This window comes from Eptesicus fuscus, chromosome 23 (genome assembly GCF_027574615.1).
Source record: "Eptesicus fuscus isolate TK198812 chromosome 23, DD_ASM_mEF_20220401, whole genome shotgun sequence".
NCBI lineage: Eukaryota > Metazoa > Chordata > Mammalia > Chiroptera > Vespertilionidae > Eptesicus > Eptesicus fuscus.
Genome location: NC_072495.1, coordinates 8,737,354 through 8,763,794, shown reverse-complemented (window position 1 = coordinate 8,763,794; position 26,441 = coordinate 8,737,354). Strand labels below are relative to the sequence as shown.

Sequence of the window (26,441 nt, the reverse complement as noted above, 5' to 3'; positions counted from 1 at the left end):
CCCTCTGTCTGTGCTGCCTGACCCTTCCCGGGACCCAGCCCCATGGGCACTGCTGAGTGGATAAATCCAGAACCACGGAGCCTGTGGTCAGATAGCAGAGGCGTAGAAATGCCGAGCCAAGGAGACTCGGGTCATATGCAAACCAAGGAGAGTGGCCGAGACATTGTCACGTTGATAGCAGGTACCCCCAGACGTGATGTGATGAGAAGGGCGTTTCACCTCTATGGGATGCTCTCCCCAAACACACGACTCCAGCCTAATCATGAGAATCATCAGACAAGCCCAAACGGGGTGGAGGGGGGACCTTCTGCCAATGACCTGACAAGGACTCTTCAAAGTGTCAAGGTCATGAACTAGGAAAAGACTGAGAAACTGTCACAGATTGGAGGAGACGGAGGCATGATGACACGAAGCAGTTAATAGCATGTCCCCATGTTAACTTCTTAGTTTTGACGGCTGTGCCGTGGAATTGTAAGATGTTGACATTAGGAGAAGATGAATGAAGGGTATGTGAGGACTCACAGCTTTTCTGTAAATCTGAAGTCACTACAGAATAAAAAGGCAGAGAGAGAGAGAGAGAGAGAGAGAGAGAGAGAGAGAGAGAGAGAGAGAGAGAGAGAAGAGAAGAGAAGAGAAGAGAAGAGAAGAGAAGAGAAGAGAAGAGAAGAGAAGAGAAGAGAAGAGAAGAGAAGAGAAGGGGAAGGGAAGGGAAGGGAAGGAAAGGGAAAGGAAGGGAAGGGAAGGGAAGAGGAAGAGGAAGAGGAAGAGGAAGAGGAGAAGAGACAGAGAAGCAAAACAAAGAAAACACCTTAGGGCCAGGGAGAAACTTGATGTATGATGGACCAAATCATATCACGTCTGGCTAAATTTCATAGCCTGTCCTTGGCTACATCTCCCCATCCATCATTTATGTGCCCATCCATTCAACAATTTTTATTGAGCACATCTTGTATATTATATACTCTTAGGTTCTGGGGATACAGCTGTGACAGACAATCAGGTGTCTGATCTCATGGGATTTATATTGTAGCAAGAGAAACAGACTTATCTACCCATCAATCAATCATCGATCCATCTAAATGAATGCTAATTATCAGATGATGGTAAGTGCTGTGCAGAAAACTGAAATAGGCAACGAGGGGGGACTGGCCAGAGAAGGCCTCGCTGAGAAAGCGACTTAAGCTGGGAGCCGCATGACCGGGAGGAAGCCTGCCATGCAAAGAGCAGGAGGAATGCAGTCCAGGCAGAGCAGCTGGTGCAAAGGCCCTGGGGTGGCAACAAGCGTGGGTGTTAGAAAGGCCCGAGGCTGGAGCATAGCGAGCGGGGCGAGGGTGGGAGGAGATGAGGGCAAAGAGGCATGGGCTGGGAGTGGTGGGGGGACGTAGGGCCTACATCAGCTACTTGGCTCCTTCCTGTGTTTCCATCCCCTTTGGTCCCTAGGAACATCTAGGGAAGTAGATCCTCTCGCATCTTTTTACAGGGGTGGGACGGAGAGGTTCAGCACCTCTCTTCCCTTTCCCTGCAAGGAATTATGGGAGTATCAGGATAGGCCAACGAGGAGAAACAGCTTCGTGCTTTGATGCCCCTCAAGGTTGACCTGAGAAGGACATGTAAACTCTTACGAAAAGCACCCGTGGGTCTTACCTGGTTCCTGTGAAAAGCCAGCAGGCGTTTTCAATGCGGCCCAGCCCGGCTTGTGTCCTCCGGGCCTTCCTCTCTCTCCGTCTCCTGTGCTAGAGAGGGCGAGCGCCAGGTTCCCGGGTTTGCCGTCTGAGTGAGCAGGGCTGTTGCATGAGGCTGCAGCTTTCGGGCCACCAGGTCTGGGGCAGGAGATTGGCCGCTGATCTCCCCGCCACAAGTGTCACTTCCTGTCTTTTCTCCAAGTCTCCTCTTCCATGTGGTCCCGGTCCATGAGCGGGGCCCTGGGCGAATGGGGCGCTTGATTTCTTCCAGCGCAGTTTCTGTGCCGTCTTCTGGCTGTGGTGGTGACGGTGGGAGGCCCCGTGAGCCGTAGGCATCCGCGTCAGAGAAAGAAACTACGATCTCTGGCAAAAAAACAGTGCCCCTTCCCGTTCACGCAGTCATCCGCTGATTTATCAGGTGCTGGTTTGGACGTAGTTCTGTGCCAGGCACTGCGGCAGGTACCTGAAGACAGATGTGGTCCCCGGTCCTCTCGCAGGGACCTCCTGGGACGGAAACCTAGCCCAGGTCCTTCTAACCTGCTGTGTAGAGACCAGCATCCGGACGACGCAGAACCCTGTTTCAGGCTTACACTGAGACTGTCCTGGGGCGGGGGGGGCCCTCCCCTGGAGTGGAATATACCACAGTCCATTTAAACAACCTCCTATTGTTGGACGTGTAGGTTGTATCCCATTTGTCGTCATGAGAAGCAAGGCCGGGACGATAATCTTTGTACGAACGCCTAATTGTTTCCTTAGGTTACGTTCCCCGAGAGACCCCACGGGTGGAGTAGTGAGTGGGTGTGTATCATTTCTAAGGTTTTGGGCACACAGTGCCCGATCGCCCTCCAGGGAGTTCTCTGCCAGCTCACCTTGCCGCCTGGATCGGCGGATCCGATGCCTGGGCTGCCGCCCGGAAGACGCGTTTCCGCAGCCCTTTCCCCGCCTCGCCAGCCACACGGGCTTCGAGGCAGAGCCAGCCTCCGCCTCGCCTAGCCTGCTGGAGCTCTGTCGTGTCATGATAGGATTACATAAGTGTGATGCCGAGAAATCTCCCAGGAGGAACGGCGCTCCCCAGATGTGGGAGGCGGGAGGGAGAAACGCTCGGGGCGCTGAGAGGTGGGTCACGTGGCATGCCCCTACCCCTCCGCCCCCCACTTCCCGGGTCTCCCGTGGAGGTAACCTGGCTCCGTCTCTCCCCACCTCACACATGTCACAGAAATCAGCTTCCTCTCCACAGGATGTTTTAGAGCTCTCGTGTCCCTCTTTTGTGATTTGGGGGCCTTTTTCTCTCTCTCCCAGCGGCCTGGAGCCTGGAGGGGTGGGGTCTTACTCATCTCAGTATCCCCAGCCTCTGCCTCGTGATAGAAAACGAACAAAATGCGAATAAGGATCACAGTCATGGTAAGAGTAACAGCTAATGTGTTGAGCACTTACTCTGTGGCAAGCATTTCACAGGCTGTATCGAGCCCTTTTCGTATTGTATCTCCTCGAAGGAGCCCCATAAATGAACGAGGTAAGTGTTGTTATTACCCCCATTTCACAGATGAGGATGCTGAGGCTCAGAGAGGTGAAGTGACTTGCCCAAGGTCACACAGCCTGTGAGTGGGACTCAAGCCAGTTTCTTCCAATCATTCTGCTGGGTGCTTGGTGAGCATTTAAGGCACCAAAATGAGGAGCAAGAGTTCCCTCTGCTCCCTCCCCAACACTAGCTAACGGCCGGAAGACATGGACACATATCCATCCCGACAGAATTGAGGGATCTGGTCTATTCATTTCCATGGAAAAGCCAGACCCGGGGTTTGAGAGGGTCATCTTGGAGGAGTGCTTTGCAGGACCTACTTCTCCTTACCCCGAGCCCCCCCGCTTCCAGTTTCAGTGGGAATCATCTCTTTCCCATCAGAGCTTCAAGCTCCTCTTGAAAATGTTGATTCTCCCAGCAAATGCCAGCCCCCTCCATCCTGAACGCCTTGGTGGGTGTTGGGACATCTGAGCTTTTTGCTCAAGCTGCTTCCTCTTTCCACTCCTTCTCTCCGCTGCCCAGCTCCGACCCCCCGTCCAGGCAGCCTTCCTGGCCTCGCCGGCTCCCTCGGCTCTCTCCCTGTGGCCGGCAGGCCTGGCGCTGATGGCCTGCGACGACGGTCTAGCCCAGGTCCCCCTAGAATTGTTTAGAGAGAGCAGCATCGTGAAGACACGGGGCGCCTTGCGGAATCCCATCGTCTACCGGCATATCCCGTTTCTGATAAACATGCAGCCGCGGGTGGCCAGCTGCCCCTTCCTGAGGTCACGGTGAGATAAAGATACAAGCATCCGACGCCCCGGGAATAATCCACTGATTCGGCAGTGCCCGAACAGCCCCTTTGTCCTGGGCCCTGAGAACTCGGAGATACACGACACGGAGCCGTGTTCTGGGACTGTCCGGGCCGAAGGGGGAACCGGTTACCGGGCAGGTGGGCCCAGCGGAGGGTCAGGCTGTGTCGGAGGAGCTCAGATGAGGGACAGGCATGCAGCCAGCCTTCAGTCATTGCCATGTATCTGTCATGGACCAGAAGCAGCTTGTGGAGGGGCCCTGGGCGAGGGAAGACCCCGTTCGCTTCCCTTATTTTCTTGGCACGAGACTGTGCGTCTGGTACCAAGCAGCTGGGAAGCTGCCCCCGGGAGACGCAGTTGCTGAGGGGAGGGGGCTGAGGTGAAGCCAGCGCACCTGGAGGCCTGGGGTCCGGGAAGATGCTGCGGCCGAGGTCCTGGACACCGAAGGAGAAACATCAGGCTCGTCCTCGCCCCACCTTACATCAGCTGGAGTGCGTTTGCAGAGAAGAAAACACGATGTCACCACTGGCAATGCAATGCCATGGTTTTCGAACGCACTTGAAAATACATACGTAACATTTGAGCCTTAAAACAATGCTTGCACGTAGGCCACCTGACATCCTTTTCTGTATCCCGGCAGAACAATGTGCCATTCTTGGGGGAGCTCTTCTCTTTACTACTACTACTATTAATAATAATTATAATACAATAGCAACAATAAAAAAATAAGGATGAGACACATGGGACTTCCTGTTTGCCAGGCACGGTTCTAAGTGCTTTTGTATGTGTTAGCCAATGTGATTCTACTGACAACCATATGCGGAGGCATTGTTTGTGTCCCCCACTTCACAGATGGCAACACTGAGGCACAGAGACGTTTAGTTACTTCCTCCAGGCCACACAGTTCGTGTGCGGAAGAGCCAGATTGGAACCTCGGCAGCCTTGCCCTAAACCTGGCCTTTTAACCATTTCTCACGCTGTCTGCCGACTCTCCTTCCTCCAGCACCTATGGACGTTTTTTAAAAACATATGTATTTTTATTTCATAGAGGAAAGGAGAGAGAGAAAGAGAGAAACATCAATGAAGAGAATCAATGATCGGCTGCCTCCTGCACGCCCCCCACTGGGAATAGAGCCCACAACTTGGGCATGTGCCCTTGGCCGGAATCGAACCTGGGACCCTTCAGTCTGCAGGCTGATGCTCTATCCACTGAGCCAAACCATCCAGGGTGGACATTTTAGGCTGGATGCTTATCTAGGCTCCCGGAGGAAGAAGGGAGACCGGTTAAGTACCCAGCACACAGTAGGTGCTTAACAAATGGTAGTTGCTCTTCATTATTTAGAGTATACAACTCTTGTTCACATCCATTAGCTCAACGAAACGTCCTGGGCTCACTGGTTGGTAGAGGGGGAAGGTGTTACAGTCCCATTTTACAGATGAGGAAACCGAGGCTCAGAGCATGCAAGTGACATATTCAAGGTCACACAGCTGGTGAATGGGGGAGCCAAGAGTGGAGCTCAGCGCTCCAGAATGCAAGTCCCAGCACCGAATTGACTGATTAACAAATAATACTGGTTGACTTGTCTGAAAAGCGTGTCCTGCCAAGTCCTGTAGCATCTTCTCTGTAATTACCCCATTTTCTCCCTCGGGGGCTGATGAGCTTCCTTAAGCCTGGTTCCTTTCCCAGTGGGAAGGGGTCTGCCAGGACACAGGCCAGTCTTGGGGACTCAGCCGTTCTCTCTCTATTTTGCTTTCTCTTTCTCTCTTTTTCTTGCTCTCCCGCGTCTCTGCTGCATTTATTTGTTTTGTCTTTGACAGGTCCCCTGGGAGGAGCTGTGCTCCTGTGACATTTCTTCCCTTTTGTGTTCCTGATGATAGCATTTCCCTGGAGGCTCTTAAAAGAGAAGGTTGGAGCGAATAAAGCGCAGCTTGCCTGGCAGTGCCATCCAGCCACAGAGCCTGGTGGCCGGGCGAAGGCTTGGAGCGTGCGTCCTTTCTCTTCAGGCCCCCTTCTGTGTGGACACGTGTGCAGGTGCACGTGCACACGTACACACACATGCACATGCACACTGTATTGTAGGACAGGCTGTGATATGATTGTAGGACAGGCTGTGATATGATTGTAGGACAGGCTGTGATATGATTGAAACATTGGGTCCTCTGGCCAAGAGGGAGCTCATGATCCCTAAGGCTGAGTTGCTATGAGATGATCCCTAAGGCTTCTCATCATAGGCTCCTCTGCAGAGTTGCTGTATCAGTTTCCCACGGCCCCTGTAACAAATAACAAGTTTAGTGGCTTAAAGTAACCCAGCTTTATTATCTGCAGTTCTGGAGTCAGAAGTCCTAAAATCAAGGTGTTGTCAGGGCTGCGTTCCTTTGGGAGGCTCTAGGGGGAAATCTGTTTCCTTTGCTTTGTCAGCTTCTGGAGGCCGCCTGCATTCCTTGGCTTGTGGCTACTTCCTCCATCTTCAAGGCCAGCAACATGATATTCTCTCTCTCTCTCTCTCTCTCTCTCTCACTCCCCCCCTCTCTCTCTCCCTCCTCCTCTCCCTCTCCCTCTCCTTCCTTCCTTCTCCCCCTCTTTCCCTCCATCTCCCCCCACACACTTCATCATCACCTCTCCTCTCTGACCTCGATGCCCCCGTTTTTCCCTTATAAGGGTTCTTGTGATTACACTGGGCCCCTCCAGGTAACTCAGGGTAATCTCTCCATCTCAAGATCCTTAACTTATTCATATCCTTTGCCATGTAAGGTAATATATTCACAATATCTTGCGATTAGAATATGGACATCTTTTGAGGCCATTTTTCTGTCCCTCTTGCCAAGTGAAATGGGGACTTTTTTGTGTGCAACATTCTTTCTTTTGGGGCTATCTCAGTACCCACCTCTCTGGGAGGCAGTACAGCACAATGGGCCCTGAAGCAAACTGCTTAGATTCACACCCTGCCGTCCCCTCTCTTCCTAGCTGTGTTACCTTGGGCAAGTGACCCAACTGCTCTGTGTCGGATTTCCTCGTCTATAAGACGAGCGAATAATGTAACACAACTTAATTGCACTGTGATGTCACGGAAAGCACTGGGGTGACAAAGCATATTGTTCATGCGGTGAACAATAAGCACCAACAGTAAATGGGAGAGACCAGTATAATTAGGGGTCTACATAGCATAATAGTTAGAAACCCAGAGGGCCTCGGTTCAAATCCCAGTCTCGCCACTTCTGAACAGAACGGCCTCAGGCTATTTGCTGTAGGTGTCTGAGTCTGCTTTCTCAATTGTTAAAATGAAAAGAAAACAATGAGCCCGACCAGCACGGCTCAGTGGTTGAGCCTCGACCTATGAACCAGGAGGTCATGGTTTGATTCCTGGTTGGGGCACATGCCCGGGTTGTGGGCTCGGTCCCCAGTGTGGGGCGTGCAGGAGGCAGCCGGTCGATGATTCTCTCTCATCCTTTATGTTTCTCTATCTCTCTCCCTTTCTCTCTGAAATCAATAAAGACATGTTTGTTTTTTTAAAGAAAGAAGAAAATAAAACAATGATAATATTAACACATAGGATTGCTGTGAGGATAATACTAACACGGTGCCCGCGAGCCACCCGGGACATGTGGGTAGCTTTGGTGGGCAGAGTTATCACCACCACCATGTTCCCCATCCTCCCGGGGGTGATGGAAGCCTTCTGGGCTGCCTCCGGCCTCAGAAGGGCAGGGCAGGGCAGGGCAGGGCAGGGCAGGACAGAGCAAGGCAGGCCAGAGCAGGGCAGGGCAGGGCAGGGCAGGGCAGAGCAGGGCAGGGCAGGGCAGGGCAGGGCAGCTTGCTGAATCCAGGGCCCCGAGGAGCCCCTTGGCCGTGCTCCGGCTTCGGGAGGATCAGAGCCACGCCCGCTCAGTCTTGAGGTGTCTGGAGTCGAGGCGGCTCCCTGCTGCAGCACTGTTAGAGGTTACAGCAGCAGCTGGTTCTTCGGACGAGGGGCTCCCGGGACAGAAGAGGGGTTTGGAGATGGTGACCGGGGAGGGTGGGGGCAAAATTCCCCGAGAAGACAGGGCTAGTTCCTAGATGGCACGATACCAGGGAAGATGCAGGGTTCTGGTTTCAACCATATTATCTTTTAAAATTTTTGCTGCAAAGCCCTGTTTCAATGACGACTTGGGCAGACGCCCAGTATGCAAAACGGTTAAAAGCGCTCCTGCTCTAGTGGAAACCAGGGTGGGTGTGTGGGGGGGGGCAGCAACTTGAGCCTCTTTTTCACTCCCGTGGGGACCTCGAGGGGGCCCCGTTTGAGAAAAACTAGCAGGGTGGCAAAAACAACAACAACAGGCTTTGGAGTCAGACCCGAGACCCGCGTCCCTGCCTCTGCCACCGCCTGGTGGTGTGAGCTGTGGGCTTCACGTCACCTCTCTGAGCCTCAGTCTTCTCATATGAAAATGGGACCTCAGTCGCGCCTGCCTCGTGAGGTTGTGAAGACGGCGGCAGAAACTCGAACGTGCTTAGGCCAGTGCCCAGTACGTGGCAGACGTCCTGGCGTTGAGCAGGTGGTAGCTGTATTGACAGACCCTCTGAGAACACGTGTCTCATGTCCAGGGAAGCTGTGAGATGGAGTAGATATTCCGTGGGACCCGGAGCCAAAAGGCTTGGGACCTGCTTGGGTTCTGAATCCGCCACCAGCACCCTGTGTGACTGTAGTCCCTCTCTGGGCTTCTTGAATCACTTTTCAGGTGTTTGTTGAGGGGCCTCCTATGTACCTGGCACCGTTCTTGGCACTAAGACACAGGTCCTGGCTTCAGAAAGGCTGGGTTCCAGATTCAACTCTACTACTTCCTAGCTCTTTGGCTGTGGTAAGTCACTGCCCCTCTCTGGCCCTCAGTGTCTCCATGTGTAAAGTGAGGGGGTGGAACTTGTGTTATAGGTCCCAGAAAAGATGCAGTGAGATCCTGCCAAAAAATTATAGAATGCGCTTGAACTTGACTCTGACCTTCTGAAACATGGGCTTTGGAATCATACAACCTTGGGTTTGAACCCTGTGCCTACCACTTATTATGTAACCTTATGCAAGAGACTTAACTCCTTGAGTCTCAGTTTCCTCATCTGTAAAATGGGGATAAGAATAGTACCCCCAGACCTCAGAGGGAGGGTAGGGGAAGGTAGGGATAAAGGGGAGAGATCAACCAAAGGACTTGTGTGCATACATATGAGCCTAACCAGTGGTCAAGGACAACAGGGGTGTGGGGGCATGTGTGGGGAGGGGTGTGGGATGGGAATGGGGGGGGGTGAGGACAAATATGTGATACCTTAATCAATAAAGAAATTTAAACAAACAAAAAGAATAGTACCCCCACAGGGTCATGGTGAGGACTCAAGGTGATGATACAGGTGAAGATCCTAGCAGAATGGCTGGTGCATAGTTGGTTCTCAATAAATGACAGCTGCCTTCATCACCACCATCACCACCACCACCACCAAAATCACTACCATCATCACCATAAAGACCACCACCACCATCACCACCACCAGCATCATGATCGTGATCATCTGAAAAGTGTAGCTCTAAATTGTCTCTGAGATTCTGACATCGTAAGTTCCGCCTTACAAGGGGAGAACGAAGTGGCAAATGTGGCAGCGCGCCCTGGGGCACCTGAGTGGCACACGCTAGAGGAGGGTCCCCAATGAAGAGGCTTCTCCTTCGCGTTGCAGGGCAGGTCTACACAGACCTCGGTCGGTTTGAGATTTCCCGTCCTTTGTCCGTAGCCAGCGGGAACAGGACCCTTGAGCTCTGCAACGCCGGGATCCACGGGAATCAACTTCTCTTTGTGTATTTGTCCTTTCAGTGGTTGTGTTTTCTTGTCCATTTAGTGGTGTCCCTTCAGAAGGTCAGTCTGCATCTTCCGGGGCTGGGTCTTTGGCGCAGGCTCAGTCGTCCGATTTAGACCCCCTGTCGTCTCCCATCATCGTCCTCCTCAAACCACAGGGAGTCCAGGGAAAGGAGGGACCGGCGCCTACCATCCTGGCTGTCAGTTCCTCTCTCCTCTGTCCAAACATCGGAGTCGTGGGACAGGCTGTGGATCGTGGGATCACAGCAGCTCACATCTCGTGGGTTCTTCTTGTTGCTTTTGAACCTCTTGCTTTTGGGGAAATCGAGTAGTTGTAATCTCATTTTATAGGTGGGACTTGGAGACATTAAATGACTTATACAAGGTTGTATGGAGGCTAGACCTGGGCCCCAGAAACTGCTGGATCCAGTGCTTAGTCCACTAAGCCACCCTGTCCCTTGAACATCCCCCTTTCCTAAGGTTTATCTTTCTTATTCCAAATTCCCGAGGCTCCCGAGGTCCAGGTCAGAAATCTGCAACGATGTAGGGGAGGACAGGTCAGCTGGGCTGGTTTCTTTTGAGAAAAACCACGTGAAGGCTCCCACACTGGGTTGTCAAACTCTGAGCAGAGCCGAGCGGTGAGGGAAGGTCTGGGGGCCTGTGTGGGAGAGGGTCTGCGGAGTTACAGCTCCTTGGCTCCGAGAGCGAGTGACACTGTTAGAACGAGCGTGCGGTAGGTAGGCTGTCACTGACTTCACTGTGCGATGGCGAGAAGTCCCGTCTCCCCCCCTCCCCCTGGACTCCCCCTTCTCTGCTCTAACCATCCAATAACTTAACTTCGCCGCCTCAGGGCTCGCTTCCCGCCCATCCCCTCCTCCTCCTCCTCCACGTCTTAGCGCTGTCCGTGGTGCTGATCGCCAATCTCCTGACTGCCGTTCCGGCCAGCTGGGATCTCTGATGCGCCCAACCTCTCCTCCCCGCCTCCCACCTCTCTTTCTCCAGGCACCTCACACATAAATCACGGGTGGGAGGCAGGCTTGGTTCCCCTGCGCCGGGAAGCTTCTGCCCCCCCCCCTCTTGCTCAACAGAGGGCTTTGCAGCAGTGGAGGAGGCAGCGCCGCTGATTTCGGGCACCGGGGAAGCTACCGATTCGTCGGCTGCCAGCAGCCCCGAGTTGCCTACGCGGAGGACAGAGAGGAAGAGAGAGAGAGAGAGAGAGAGAGAGAGAGACTTACAGAGCAAAACCCTTCATCCATGTGGAGGACAGTCTGAGGGAGCCACAGCCTGCCTTGCCCACCAACTGGCTGACTTTTCTCCTCGCCTGGCAGTGGTATTTCTTTTCATCTTGGTCCTGCGTGATTTAGGGATAGTTGGTGCATGTGTGTGTGTGTGTGTGTGCATGTGTGTGTGCATGTGCGTGTGTGTGTGCGTGTGTGTGTGTGTGTGTGTGTTGGCACTTTGATTTTATTTTGGGAGGAGTAAGAGAGTCAAATGAACAATTTTCTTCCAGGCACCTCCGCTGAGCTTTCAAACCAAGTCACCGGGAGTTAACATCTCCCCACCGGCAGGGAAGGGAGGAGTTGGCAAGAATTTGGCTCCCCCGTCCCCTCTGCAATCCTCTGGTGTTGTGGTAAGTGACATTCTTCTCCGTTGTGCAAAGGGGCCGGGGGGGGGGGGGATTGGAATCCCAGCTGCGATGAGGTGTGTGCATGAGCTGGTGGGCTGGAGGGGAGGTGGGAGGGGAGGGGTGTTGAGGAATGACCACGGTTATTTGCCCACATTCTGCAGTGTTTGATCGCCCAAGCGGCACCCCGAAGCCAAATTGGATTTCGGCCCAGTGCCCAGGGAGGGGCAAAATGTGCTCCTTTTTTAGGCATTGCGATCAAAACTGTGGCTTCTGCCCAATTTGCCCTCTCCCTTGCAGCAGAGGCTGTTGAAAGTGGCCGGCAGTTCTCTGAGTGAATTAACCCTTCGGGGGGCTGGCCAGCCTGGCATGGAGGGTCTCTGCGTGTTCTGACCTAGTGGGTGGGCATCTTGGCCCTGGATGGGAGAGGGTCGCCTGAGGCTGGAAGGTTAACCCTTGCCTAGGGTCGCCTCGGCACACCAGGTCGGCTTGAGCAGGACAGGCTCCGGTTGTGCCAGCTTCTAGGGGGAGCCGAGTAACTCAGTGGTGTGGTTTGTGTAAGCTTGGCTGTCCTACGCTTCCTGGGATGAGAGATGTGGGAGCCACGCAAGGACCACATTTTGCTTGGGATGAGTGGTCGGACAGGCCAGAGCGGAGCGGCCAGCTGCCTGCTGAGCAGACGGTGTTTTATTTTTCACAGGTGGTGTAACCTGTAAGTGAGGGTATGGGGGGGGGGTGCGTCCTGGCACCAGCCTGGTGAGACTCCATCCTTGAGCCCGTCTCAGAGTAGGGGAAGCAGGGGACGGGGTTTGTGCTGACGCTGGGGAAGGGCTCCGAGCCCCAGTTTCCGATCTGTTCCACGGCAGAGCCGACCCTGCTGTCATTGCTTGATCTGAGATCCTGATGGGCTAGGTCTGCACCAACCTGTAGTGAGTGGCAAGTGGAGGTCCTTTGCAAGCGAATCCAAAAACTCACATTTAATTTTAAAACGTCTTTGCCGCTAATCTGTGACTTATGAGAAGGGGATTTCTCTTTGCTTCCTGCTTTGATTACGTCTACCTTTCTGGAAATGAATGCCCTTATTTTTAGCGTCTCTGCTGTTCTCTCACGGGTTGCTTCAGTCCTCCGCATCCCCAAGGATTTCCTCCTTAAGTTCTTGGAGGTGGGAGGAATTCAGCCTCACCCCCAGAGACTGGCAAGCCTGGGATGCAAGCAGAGCCCACTCAGTCATTTTCTCCCGCCCCAGGGCCATGCGGGGACGCCGAATGCCAGGGCATGTGCCTGCTCAGGCAGGACATGTGGGGCAGAGGGGGCAGGTTCTCAGTGGTTCGTGCCCAAGATTTGGTCCTCAAATCCTCGGCTTCCTTTGGTGGATGACCTTGAGGACAAAGTTGCCTTAGTTTCCTCCCTGGGAAGCCTCAGCTATAAATGAGGAATGCGAGGCTCCAATTATGAGCCACATATCTGGCCATGGGTGATATTGAACTTGGGCATTGACCGGCCGGAGTGGGCTATGACTGGGCCCTGGAGTGGGGGGATCTGAGGGGTCCCCTGCAGTGCCGAGTGTTAACCTTTGAGGGTTCAGAGTGGCCTGGGGGAGGGACAAGGGAGCCACTGGGGCCTCAGTGTAACATCACCGCCTGGCACGGGCGTATGTTACTATCTTAACGACTGGGCCAGCCCTGTGGTACATGCCAGCCCCGCTCAGGCGGCCAGCACTGGGTTGTCCACATGTGGGTGCTTTCGAAGCATCTCCTTGCTGTCTCCCAGCTGCGCTTCCTTGGGGATGGCGAAGATCCAAGAGGCAGCCTTGCCTCCTCCCCCCTCACATTGGAAATGGCGCATTGTGGTGCGCCAGGAAGACAGAGACAGGAGTTCTGGAATGAGCCTTGGCACCTGGAGTGGGAGACCTGGATCCTGGCCCTGGCTCTGCCGCCCCTTCCCGGGCCTCAGTGTCTCCACCTGTGCAATGTGGTAGCTGGTCTTGGTGACCCCCAGGCCCCTCCAGCTCTGAGGTTTGTGGCTGTGTGCTAAGTATGTGTGTGTGTGTGTGTACGTGCTTCTAGGAAGGGTTGGCACCGTCTCTAGGAATTTATCACGTCTGTTGAAGAGTCCGTGTTTGGGGTAAATTGGGGTGGGATGGGGGTCTCTTGCAAGCACGTTGGGAGGGTCCTGGAGTCCTGGGCTCAGGTGGAGAGGGCCCTGCTGTATGTATGGCGTAGGCAGATGCAGAGACACACAGATCTGCAGCACACGAAGGCCCTATTGACTAATCCCAGGGGCGACAGCAAGGACCCCATTGAGACCTCCCCATGCTGAACAGATGCATATTCACTCAAACGCACAACAGCAGGGGGCTTGTGGGTGCTCCCTAATGTCCATCTGAGCACCTCAAGTTCAGAACCTCTGGTCTAGCCCAACCCCTTTGGGGGGTGCCCAGAGAGGGAAAGCAACCTGCCTAAGACCACACAGTAAGTCCCGGCACAGCAGCATACGAATCTGCCATCGTGAAGGCAGGCACCATCCCTCACTGCCGGCTCCGCAGCCGCCTCTCTGCCGCCCAGCCTGGGATGTGGGGGAAGGACAGAGCACCTGGCCAGCCCGCACAGGTCACGGGGAAACAGAGCCAGGAGACAAACGCGGGCACCCCCTTTCTCACTCGCAGGAGAGAGGCAGCGGCCGGGGTTTCTGCCGTTTCACAGCGGGGCCTGGAGCGTCAGCCTCCGCAGCCTGCTCTGCTGCTGCCCTTCCTTCCCGCTCCCACACATCCTGGCCGGTCAGGGCGGCTGCTCGGGGGCGGGGGGGGGGGGCGGTTTCTTTGTAGCATGTGGCATTTCCTCTTTATTCACCCCCTCCCCATCTCTCTCTCTATACACGGGTCACAGAGAGTTTGTAACTTTCTAATAAAAACCACCATGACATATGGACCTGTCTTCTGCTCTCGATCCCCTTCGAGCGGGGAGCTGGTCATAAATGCAGACAAATCGGCAGCCGAAGCGAAGACGAGACGCCAGCGGGGCAGTTTATTTCTGTGAGGCACTGTGGCTGCAGCCTGGGATAAAAATAGCCCCGGGACCCAGCCGTGGGCTGGAGCCGATGAGCTTCAATTATTCAGCGGCCCCAGGATGGAGGTCCTGCACGTGCTGGGGAGTGAAGGCGGCACCCCAGGCCCCTCTTCTTCTTGCTCCTGTCCCCGTCTGCCACCTGAGCCTCCGAGGGCTGCAGCGTGGGGCTCTGGGAGCAGCCAGCCCTGAGTTTGAATCCTGACTCCAGTGCTTCCTGGCTGTGGGACTTCAGGCACGACCCTCAACCTCTCTGAGCCTCAGGGTCCTCAGGCATATTAAGGTGGCCCGGTGTGGTGGCTAAGAGCGTGGGCTCTGGAAATGGAACTCTTGGGTGTAGATCCTGGTTCTGGCACTTTCTAGTTGTCTCAATTCACCTCTCTGGGTCTCAACTTTCCTACCTGTGAAGTGGGAATAATAAAGGAATCATGAGAATTTTAAGAGTTAATGCTTGCAAAGGACCTGGCAAGGAATAAGTGTCCAACGCATGTTAATAATGGGGACGGTGTTGGTGACAGTACCAGTGAAATTACCCCTGACCCAAACAGGATCAGGGTGAGGGAGAGCAAGGTGACTCCTTCCCGCCAGACATGCAGCTTTGTGACCCACGAGAGAGAGGACGTGGCTGGGAGACAGGAGACGTCCCACCCCACTTGTTCCCTGTGTGTTTTTCGTGCAGCTGATGGAGGTCCCAGGTCCTCAGTTTCTTCATCCATGAAATGGGCATAACCACCCCCTTTCCTTAAAGCTTGGGAGGCCCTGAGGATCTGGGCTGCTGTGATTGTGGTGAGCAGGTGCTGCAGGAAGAGGGTAGGAGGAGAAATGCTTTGGACGCTCCTGAGTCTCTGGTTCTTGGAGGCTTTTGCTGAGTCATCCCAAATCACCAGCTCTGAGCCTGAGTTTTCCTAGGAGACACGAGCCTTCCCTCTCTCCCTCCACGGTGCTCCTGCACAGGCCCCTGCGGGTGCTGCATGGAGGATCCTTAAAGGCCAGAGCTGTGCCGCCTCCATTTTTGGTGTCAGAGTTAGCACAGAGCTCGGCAGTGACTTGCATGCATGAAAGAATGAATGAATGCATAAACGAATGAATGAATGAAAGAAACCTCAATCAATTGACTAGTGGACAGGCCAATTTGGGGAGGTACCTTGGCCTGTGGTCCAGCCAGAGACATGCATGCAGCAGGCGCTTAGTGTTTGCTGATTATGGTGAGTCCTTGGTGAAGTTTGGGAGGACTTGGCTTTCACCTCCGATCTGCCACAGGCAGCCCACACGCCTCTCTCTCTTCCTGCCCGGACATTCGTCAACACTTCCTCACGCGTCGCACATTTACTGAGTACTTACCGTGTGCATGGCACCATGGTGGGCCCTGGGCATAAAATGGTGACAGAGACGCAATGGGACTTAGATAAAGTAAGTGGCTACTCCTAACAGGTGATCTTTTGGGGGGTGGTACTTAGTCCCCCTAAAACACTCTGCTCACTGACGTCCAAAATCCCACCATTAAAGTTTCATTCTTTGTCTTCAGGCTTGTTCTTGGATAAAGAGCAGGAGCTTTGAGGTGGGGGGATACAGCCAGCCGTGCTTATTAGTCATTGACCCTAACGAGGGGAGCTGTAAAGTACTTTCCCCAAAGCCAGGAGAGGGTTTTTGGAGTGGGGAGCGGAGTTCGCACACACGAATCTTGCAGGTAAAAGAGAGGGCAGAAGGCAGAGAGGGGCGAACGCTGCTGGGTATACGTTCTATCGGGGATGCAAAGCTCCAGAAGCGCCTGAGAACCCAAGGCCAATTCCTGGGTTGCACCTGTGCCACCAGGCGCTCTGAGCGCAGGGCCCGGGACCTGTGCCCTCACAAGCCTCCGCTGCCATAGATACAGGAGTGTTTTGTGAAAGGCACACCGCTTTTACAGGTGTTCGCTACCAGTTCTAGGCTAGGGAGCCTCAGACTTGTTGCCAAGGTTCTCCCCGGGCCCTGCATCCCCTAAGGGCGGGGCAGAACAAGAGTCAGGCCTGTTGCCTCCCAGACACCATTGCCTCTCTGCAGCGGGATCCCTCAGGTGTGCACAGGCTGGGCCTAGCAGGGCTGACCCGTCTCCTGCAAACCTCACCGAAGTCTGGCGGGGCGTGGGCGCTGCTTCTCAGACTGGACCCAGGGACTCAGGTTATCAGCTCAGTGACAAGGCAGCAGTGATGGGGAGACTGGCCTGGCCTTTGGGGCTTTTCTTAGCCCACCTCGGCTCCCCCTTTGGGCCAGGGCAATGGGGGGGGAGACCACAGGGCCGCGCCGAGGCCCCGGGCTGCGGCGTGCAGCGTCACCGCCGTTTCCTCGAAGTGATTGTCTTGCTGTCGTTAGTTATAATGACATAGTGCACGCCTGAGTCTCATTGTCAGGGAGCCGAGGCAGACTCTGCCTTGGCAATGCAGTCAGTGAGTGAGAGAACAGGCCTCAGGAAGCTGGGGCTTACGCCCTCCCCTTCCCAGGGAATCAACGAGAGGAGACTCATCCGACGGCGTCATCGTCATGATGTTTGGTTTGTGAAGGCTTCATTTGGAGGCGGGGGTGGAGGGGGGGGATTGCCTCGTCTCCCAATATAATCTGAGTGAGTTCATTCAGCTGCCTCCTCCTTTCTTTTTCCTTTCTTTCCTCTTTTTAACGCACCTACACAGTGACAAGCAGCGACTTGTGAATGGAAGCCGCTTCCAGTAGAGAACTGATTATGTAAGCAGGTTCCGGTGCCAGCCGGGATGGTGGGGCGGCGTTCTGGGCTGCGCGGAGGAGAGGGGCGGTGTCTCCAAGTCCGTGGGGAGGCCCTCCCTGGGAGATGCCGGCACAAAAGCATCTGTGTGGTCCATTTTGTCCCACAGCCTGGCCCCCGACCCGGTTCCCCTCCACCTGTCGGCTTTCCCCCCGTCCCTGTACGGCTGGATTAATCTGTCAGCTTAAGCAGGGTATCGGAACTTGGCGAAGGCGCTGAAATCACTGGAAGTGGCTGCCAGCGTGTCGGGCTGGGGCGTCTGGCCAAGTCTTTCTCCCCAAGCCCTGCAGATTGGGGGCTTGTGGGAAAGGCTGTTGGGTAGGATGAAGGTGGAAGCGTCTGACGTTTGCAGTTTTTCCTCTGATCATCAGAGACCCACCTGTTGTTCAGCGGAGCCGGCAGCCTGGCCAGAGGGAGACAGCAGCCCTGGGCGTGTGCCCAAGGGCAGCGCAGGCAGACACCCACTCAGGGAAGGGCGGGCCCTCAGAGGGCAGACCAATGACACACCTCCTGTGCCTTTCAGAGCGGGACACGCTGCTGTCTCTTTAGGCCTGTGTTTTCTCGGGTTTGTCTGTGTGGAGAGACCCTGGTCCCGTTGCACAGTCAGCCCCTCGGGCCGCCTCTGCCCGGGTTTCTGCCTCCGACATGGACGTGGCCCTGGGAATAGGCTGGAGGCTGCAGACAGGCGCCCCCTGGCCCTGAACGTGCTCCGAGGGCGAAATGCTGCAGAGCCTGGTGGTGGGAGTTCTCAGGTGGCCAGAGAGGCCTCAGAGGACCCCAGGGCCCTGGGATTGAGCAGACTCCCGCCCTGGAAAATTCTCCCTCTGGTTGTCATGGCAGCAGGTCTGGGATGGGGCCTTTTCCCCAATGGGGCAAGCACAGGGCTGTCATTTGGGGTTGACACGGACTGTCAGGGTGGCCTCAGGTCTCTCCTGCAGGGTGGTCTCCGATGCCCAGGGCAGGGGCTCCCCTCCTGCTTTCTGTATCGCCCCAGGCTCTTGCTAGAAAGACCACGGAGCTAAGAGCTCTCTATTTGGGGTCAAGTCCCAGCCATGCCACATGGCAGTTGTATCCTAGAGCCGTGGTTTCGTACAGGAAGTGAAGGGACCAGGGGCTTGTCCACCAAGTCACAGAGCGGTCATGGGGGTGAGACCCTGCACTTGGAATTGAAATGAGTGATCTCCTTGAATCCTCACAAAGCCTGGGGCAAGAGGCCTTATTCTGATGCCCAGCTTGTAGGCCAGAAAGCAGAGAGATCTTGGTTCTCCAAGTTCACATCGTCAGGGAAGGGTAGGTTCAGGGACCCAAACTCAGATCTTTTGGACACCAAAGTCAAATGCTGAATTTTCACAGCAGAGAAATGAACCTCCCTGCGCGCCCCATTCCTCTGCGCTGCAAAACGGGGTGACAATCAGTCAGCACTTCACTTACTGTCAGGGTTGCTGTGAAGACCGAGCAGCTGAGGAATGCAGCTGAACAACATGGAGCTTTGCAGAAATGGGGTCTAGTCTTCAGCTCGTCCTGGCCCGATCTAGAGCCTGAATGTCGTTCTCGTGAAGGACTGGGGTGCACCGAGCAGTAGGAGGGGGTGTGCTCAGGGGTCAGAAGCACAGTCCCTGCCTCCAGACCTTGGGATTCCGGCCGTGCTCCTTGCCAGCCTGTGACCTTGGGCCCGTTACGTGGCCTCCCTGCCCTCAGTTTACTCACCTGTAAGATGGGGATGATCATAGCACCTTCCTCATAGAGTTGCTGTGAGGATTACATGAGTTAATATGTATATGAAGCACTCAGAGTGGCTAGTACATGCTGTACTATCTAAATATTAGCTGCTTATTATTATATAGGACTTACATTTAAAAATATATTTATATTGATTTCAGGGAGGAAGGGAGAGGGAGAGAGAGAAACATCAATGACGAGAGAATATCATCGATCGGCTGCCTCCTTCCTGCATGCTCCCCCTGGGGACTGAGCCTACAACCCAGGCATGTGCCCTGACCAGGAATCCTGGTTCACAGATCGATGCTCAACCACTGAGCCACACTGGCCAGGCAGGACTTACATTTTTAAGGAAGTTACATCTAGAGTCAATGTTGTTTCACAATAACCGTCTGCAGGGGAGAGCTGGAATTGCTGCCTCCATTTACAGATGAAGAAGGAACTAAGCCCCGGAGAGGTGCACCAATTTCCCAAGGTCACAGGGTGAGTCAGGGACCAGAAAAAGGTGTAGGCTTCGGGGTGACAATGGCCAAGCCACAGAGCTCCGAGGCCAAGCAGGTCCCCCAGGCCAATGACAAAGTGTAAATCCAGCAAAAAGGGACAACAGTGGCAGTCCCAGGCAGGCTGGGAAAGGCAGTGGTTAATTGGGAGGCCTCGGATCCTCCCTGGGAGACCCCGGGAGCTAGGGCGCTGAGCTTGCCCAGGTGGGTGCGGGTGGACGCCACACCTGCTCCAGGCCACAGCACACCTGGCCGCCAGCCGGTGGCTGAGGCCCCACCGGGGAGCTCCCAGGTGGACAAACGGGGTCTAGTGGGCTAGTTCTCATGCTTTCTCGGCAGTTGGGATCCCTCCCAGCTTCTGTCCCCACGCCCCTGCTAGTGCCATCGGCAAACCTCTAGAAGGGTCCGGAGGGATGGGCAAGGAAGGCGTGGAGGCGCCAGAGCTTTCGGTGATGGGGAAGCAGGTGACGGTCTTTTAGAAAACCAGCTCCTGAATGGCTCTAACCTGATTAAAGCCTTTGTCAATATCACCATTACCTCCGCCCCGGCCGGCTGCTGGTGGAGCAGGAGGCTTATTCAATATTTAAGAAGCCCTGCATTGCAGGCCGAGGGTTTGGGCCGCGTGGGGAAGCAGCGGCAGCAGCAAATGCTCAGGGACAGTCTCTTAAGCGCTGGATTCGTTTTAAAAGGAGAGAAACAAGAGGAGGAAAAGCCTCACAGCCCTCAGCCTTCCCCGGGGGTCCCCCCCCACCCCAATTTCAGGTCACATTACACAGCACACCCCAGAGCTATTTGCTCTGACTCAGGACCAGTGAACGCAGCCGTGCACCAGGAAGCTGGGTCTGCCGGGTCCCGCTTTCTCTAGACGTGCACAAAGCGGTGGCTCTCAGAGGGCCGTCCCCAGACCTGCAGCTCCAGCATCACAGGGACCTTATTAGAAATGCAAGTTCTCGGGCTCCGTCCAGGACCCCCCAAATCAGAAACCCCGAAGCTGGGACGTGGCCATCGGTCTGCTCTCACGAGACTTTCAGGGTCTCTGATGCAGGTTCAAGTTTAAGATGCTCGATTGTGAAGACCAGGGGCTTTGCAAATTGCCGAGTGCTCCATCCATACTTGATGGCTGTTTCCATGGGGCGCGGGGGGAGCAGGGAGAGAGACGGGGATTTTGTGGTTCATTCATGTTCTCCAGCCAACACTGAGATTCATATTTCTGTTCCTTTCCCCCGCCTGGCGCCAGAGGGGCCTGGGCAGCAGAGGGCAATGGATGGAGGCCGCTCTTTAAGATCTATTATTCATGGGGACTAAGAGGAGCTTTTTGTTTTTTTCTGATGTGGTCTCGGATTTCTTAGAATCCATACCCCAGGGAAGTGGCCGTGGCCAGACTGCATGAGGCAGAAAGTACCCTTCCTGGCCAGAGACTCTGTAACCCATGTTATTTTGGGGGGTGGGCTTCTGCAGAAGCTCCTGGGTAACCTCAGAAAGGGGGTGCCCGGTGCCAGCACTGGCCTTGATACGCTCTCCTACCCATTTTTCCACTCCAAACTCCCAACAACTCTGTGAGATAGAGACAGTTACTGCCCCATTTTACAGACAGGGAAATCGAGGCTCTGAAATGTTCGTTAATTTGCTCAGGCTCACCAAGCTTGAGCTTAGCTGGGGGGTTGAACCTAGGTCCATGTGACTCCAAAGCCTGAGCTTCTGATGGAAGATTCTGTCATGAAATTTGTGCCACGGGTGCAGTGCGGGTGGCGTGTGCGTGTGCGTGTGTGTGCGTGTGTGTGTGTGTGTGTGTGTTGTGAGCTGAGAAGACAAGGAGAGCGTCTCCTGAGGCTCTAGTTGCTTCTTCTTCACGAGGATAAAGTGAAAACACGCATTTTCCCGGGGCAGGGCGCACCTAAGGCGAGAGGACCCTTTCTACCGGCTCTGCCTGCTTGATAAGAGGCCGAGTCAGGGTTGCGAGGGAAGAGTTGTGAGCTTGAGCCAGTTTTTTTCCAATTTCAGGAATGCACACTGCCCTCTCTTCAGCACCCTCGACAAGCAGTTTTGTTCTTTGTGTTTGATTGCCTCCGGTGCCTGGGAACGCGTTACCCATGAGCACAGCACACCCTCCTTTTGAGACCTCTGATGGTGAAAAAGCTGGTCTTGACCTCAAGCCAGACTCTCCCTTAACTTTGCCTGTCACCTGCTGATGCCATACCCGGCGGGGCAGCTGTGCTATGAGAGTGGTTATCCAAAGTAGCGGTTAAAAGTGTTGGTATTAAAGGGAGACACAGCTGGGTTCATAAGCTGGTGGCTCTGCCATTCCTGGCTGGAGATCTTGGGCGAGTTAAGGCAACATCTGAGGCTCAGGAATCTTAATAACTCCAGGGCCTACTTCCTAGGATGGGGCCGAGGAGGAAGTGAGGTGGTGTGTGGGAATCGCCCATGCAAAGGCCGTTAATGCTGTGCTGTCCGCCTTTGCGAGGTACAGCCCCTCGGGGCAGGATAGTGAGTTGGTCAGAGCATAGGCTCTGGGGTCACACTGCAGGGATTCCAGAGGTGGCCCCATCATTCACTAGCTGTGCAGCCTGGGAGAAGTTGCCCAACCTCTCTGTGCTCCAGGAGCCTCACTTGTGAAAGGGGGCCGATCACCATTTCATCGGGTCATTGTGAGGATTAGGTGAGTTGAGTACCCAGAAGAGTGGGTGGCATATGAAAGGAGTAAAACGAAGGTAATTTAATGAAGAGACTGTTTACAGACACATGAGCAAGCCAGCAAGGTCTAGGGAAGCCAGGATGCTACAGCACCCCAGTAGCCAACAGAGGGCCAGCATCCCCTCCAGGCCGGGAGGGACAGAGGTGGGACAGTTATGGACCAGAAGAGACAGGGCTGTATGGAGAGGTCCTCCCGACCAGAGCTGTGACCTTCAACAGAGGCCATGGTGACTGGCGGGAGGGGTCCAGGGGGTCAATACCCCAGCCCGTCTCTCTTCTCACCCCCTCCAGTCTTCTGCGGTGTCTTTCGATAGATAAACCCAACCGGAGGCCAGAGGGCAAGGTTGCTGTTGATACTGTCCACGCAGGGCAGCCTCCGAGGGCACAGAGCAGGGCGGAGGGTGAGTGGGCCTGGAGGAGTGACTGGGAGATACCCAGCAAAGCTATTTTTATTAGTAGGTTGGGCCGTTTGATGCTGCCCCCATACAGTGGTATTTGCCACCTAAAAACATCAAATGAATAGGCTTAACCAAAGATGATATTGTTTGCACTGACAATCAGTAGAGAAGGGTGGCCGGAAGGCTCATGGATACACGGCTCAGGTCTGGGTCCTTGAATAGTCCACCCGCTCCCAGTGTGATCTTGACAAACCCCAGGGCCTCAGTTTTCTCATCTGTGAAATGGGAATGCTCCTCAGATGAGAGGATGGGGACTGCTGTCATTTAAAAAAGGAGTAAGTGCCACCCCCTGCTCCGAATACAGACGCTCCTTGACGTAATAATGGGGTTACTCCCCCCCCCAAGAAACACAGCTTCAGTTGGAAATACTGTACATTGAAAATGCATTTGGTACACCTAACCGAACATCATAGCTTAGCCTAGCCCACCTGGAACGTGCTCGGCACACTTATACTCGCCTACAGTTGGGCAAAATCATCTAAACAAAGCCCGTTTTATAATAAAGTATTGGTCGCATATAATTTAATATTGTATCGCTTTGGAACCATATAAAATGAAAAAAAAAATCGCAAGTCAAACCATTGTAAGTTGGGGGCTGTCTGGATTTTGTCCTTAAGGGACAGGATCAGGATGACACCCGGGGTCTCCGTGGCATGGTGAGATTTAGGGCCGTAGGTACGTCTGTTCCAGCTGAATTTTAATCCCAGTGAGTTTCATTGCAGCCTGGGCCTCAGTGCCTGGCAGCCAGGGGCCATTAAGCGGAACGACTCGTGTTAATGCGCAGACCTGTCTAATCACATGTCCCCGTCCGGGCCCGTGTGTCTGTGCACGCACGCACGAATGCAGAAACCCGTCCCGAGCGGTTCCTCTTCTCCCCCCTCGCCGGGACGTGGCTGGGGCCAAGATAAGCTCGGTTAACAGCACAACAAAGGCGAGTTGCTGCTTTATCAGGCAATCAGGTAATTGGCTGGGCTGTGCAGGAAGCCCCGGCGGCTGCGCTGTGAACAGCGTCTGCCTCTGCCGTTGCTAGTTTGGCATTTGGGTTTATAGACTCAGGGCTCAGAGGGATCCATCATCCAGGGGAAGAAGGAATTATTAATCATAACGCAAATCAATGATAGCTCCCACTTGGCGAGGGGTATTCTGTGCCAGGCCCTGGATCCAGGACTCCCTATCTATTATCTTACTCCATCCTCCCAGGAATTCTCCTTTGAGATGGATCCTGTTACTGTCCCCACTCTACAGATGAGGTCAGGGAGGTGAATATACTTGTCAGGCTGAATGGCTTGACCCCAAACCCGGACCCTAAGCCACCCTGCTGAACGGGCTGCTAAAAGCACGTGGCCTTGGCTTCTGGGTCTTTATTTATTTATTTTTTATTATTTAAAAAAATATATGTTTTATTGATTTTTTTTACAGAGAGGAGAGAGGGATAGAGAGTTAGAAACATCGATGAGAGAGAAACATCGATCAGCTGCCTCCTGCACACCTCCCACTGGGGACGTGCCCGCAACCAAGGCACACGCCCCCAACCGGAATCGAACCTGGGACCCCTCAGTCCGCAGGCCGACGCTCTAACCACTGAGCCAAACCGGTCAGGGCGGCTTCTGGGTCTTTAAATGGAAGGAGGGGCTGTCTGCGTGGGAAGTGCTGGGGATGCTACGCGCTGTGGTTGTTGAGCCGCAGTCACGAGTCCATCACTGGCACCCCTCTCTCTCTTTTCAGTCCTGTTCCCCCCTCCTCCCTGCCCTCCCATCACCCCAGGCTCCATCCTCATGGGTTTCTCTGTTCCCTAAACATTCCAGTCCATTGGCGCCTCTGAGCCTTTGCCTACTCAGTTCCCCTCCTCCGTTCCTCCATCCTTCATGTCTTGCACACTCCAGCTCATCCTTCAAGAGCCAGCCCAAATTTCCCTCACCTGGGGAGGCTCCCCTGACCCCCACCCCTAGGCAGAGCCAATCCCATCCTCTGTTTGTTCCCATGGCATTTGGTACATTAACAAAACAAAACCTGTTCTGACACACGCATTTTTTAGAGAAGGCAAAGAAATTAATCTTTATTTTTAATTACTGCCAGCTCTCTCATCCCGACTTTAAATGCTGCCACCTCATTTGTCTTATTAAGTATTTAGTTTTGCTTTTCATTAGTGCTGCTTATTGTCGCTGAATTTTAATAGTCAGTGCAGGGTCCCAGCAGGCCTCGGTGTGGATGCTTCACAGATGTCCCCTGTCCTCCTGCGAGGCCCGGGCCCGGGTGGCTGTGCCTCTGAGGTGGCTGCAGGGAGGGGGCTGCAGGGAGTGGCTGAAGGCTGCTGTGCTTTTTTCCAGCCCTCAGCTGATCCTGGTGGAAGTTAGATCCAAGGTAACTGATTGGCGAACACACACAGAGAGTTCAGGAGGGTTGCAATGCAGACATTCAATTTAAATTTGACCTAAGGAGGGGGAAAAAAAAGGAATATACTGGCTCATGGTATCCAAAAAGGCCATAACAGATTCAGGTAAGGCTTGATCCAGCCTTCCAACTCATCATCAGGCATCAGTCTCCCTCCATCTCTCAGCTCTACTTCCATCCTTTGGCAAGTCTTTCCCACGTGGTGGCCGTGGTGGCAAAGGTCACCAGGATCAGCCCCGGGCCTCTGGGCTTTGAGCTTAACAACACAAACGGGAAGAGGGCGCTTCCACTTACGGAGCACATGCCCACCCCAGGGCCTTTGCACTTGCCCCCCCCCCCCCCCCGGGACTGGAATGCTCCGCCTCAGAGATCCCTTCTGACCACCTATTTAAAGCCAGTCATCCCTCTTCATCACCAGTCCCTTTTCCCTGTTTCATTTATCTTTAAAGTGCTCATTACTGGCTGGTATGTTTTATATTTGACCTGTTTAGTTGTCTGTCTTCCCTGCTAGAAGGCTGAGTAACAAGGCAACAGTGGCTTTCCTCTCTTGTGTTTGTTTTAAGGCTGTATCCCCAGTGCCTGGAATAGTGTCTGGCATCTAGTAGTAGATGTTCTATAAAAAAAACTGGTTTTTGGTCAATCCTCACCCGAGGATATTTTTTTCCATTGATTTTTAGAGAGAGGGGAAGGGAGGAGGAGAGATACAGAGAGAGAAACATCTGTGTGAGAGAGACACATTGATGGGTTGCCTTCCGCACGTGCCCCAACTGGGGCCAGGGATCGAGCCTGCAACCAAGGTACGTGCCCTTGACCGGAATCGCACCCTCAACCCTTCAGTCCGCGGGCCGGTGCTCTAACCACTGAGCGACCAACTAGGGTTATAAGTATTTTTTGATTCTTCCCATTTCTCAAGAGAAGCTGGCAATCTGTGTTTTTCAGTTAAATCCTGTGCTTTTGAAGCACTGGCTGAATTTCACTTTAAAAAACACGGCACCGGCCAAGCAAAACCTGTTTTCAGCCTGGATCCTGCTGTGGACCCCCAGTCCACCCCGCTTTGAGGCCCTTTGTGTAAGCTGCACCCCCCCCCCCCCCCGTCAGGCAGTCTGAGTGAGGTTTCCCAGATTCCTAACTGAGCAGTGATGGCTGGACTCGGGAGGGAGGGAGGGACGGGGACAGAGACAGGGAGATGGAAGTGCGTGCGCACCGTCCAGCTGGTGGCTGCGGGTTCTGCTGAGAAGCATCTGGTTTAATTCCACGACTGTGGGGTGGGGGTGGGGGTGGGGGGCTAACGGGGGCGGGAGGGCGAGGCTGACTGTGGCATTGAACTCCATGCAGACAGCTGAGCTCACACAGGTTCCCTGCAGCACCCCAAGCCCCACCTAAAGCCCGGTCCCACCCCGCCCCCCCTGAGTGGAGCTCGATACCTGTGACTGGGAAGTTCAATGTGGTT

General features: G+C 54.3%; 1 protein-coding gene across 1 annotated transcript in view; it reads left to right on the top strand.

Annotated features, from left to right (window-relative positions):
* The first annotated feature begins 11,406 nt into the window (after positions 1-11,406).
* Positions 11,407-26,441, top strand: part of RPH3A (rabphilin 3A) — a 62,344-nt gene continuing 47,309 nt past the window's right edge. Inside the window, exon 1 of the mRNA XM_054712608.1 lies at positions 11,407-11,421. The gene's annotated coding sequence lies outside the window, so the exon portion shown is untranslated. The remainder of the gene's footprint in view (positions 11,422-26,441) is intronic.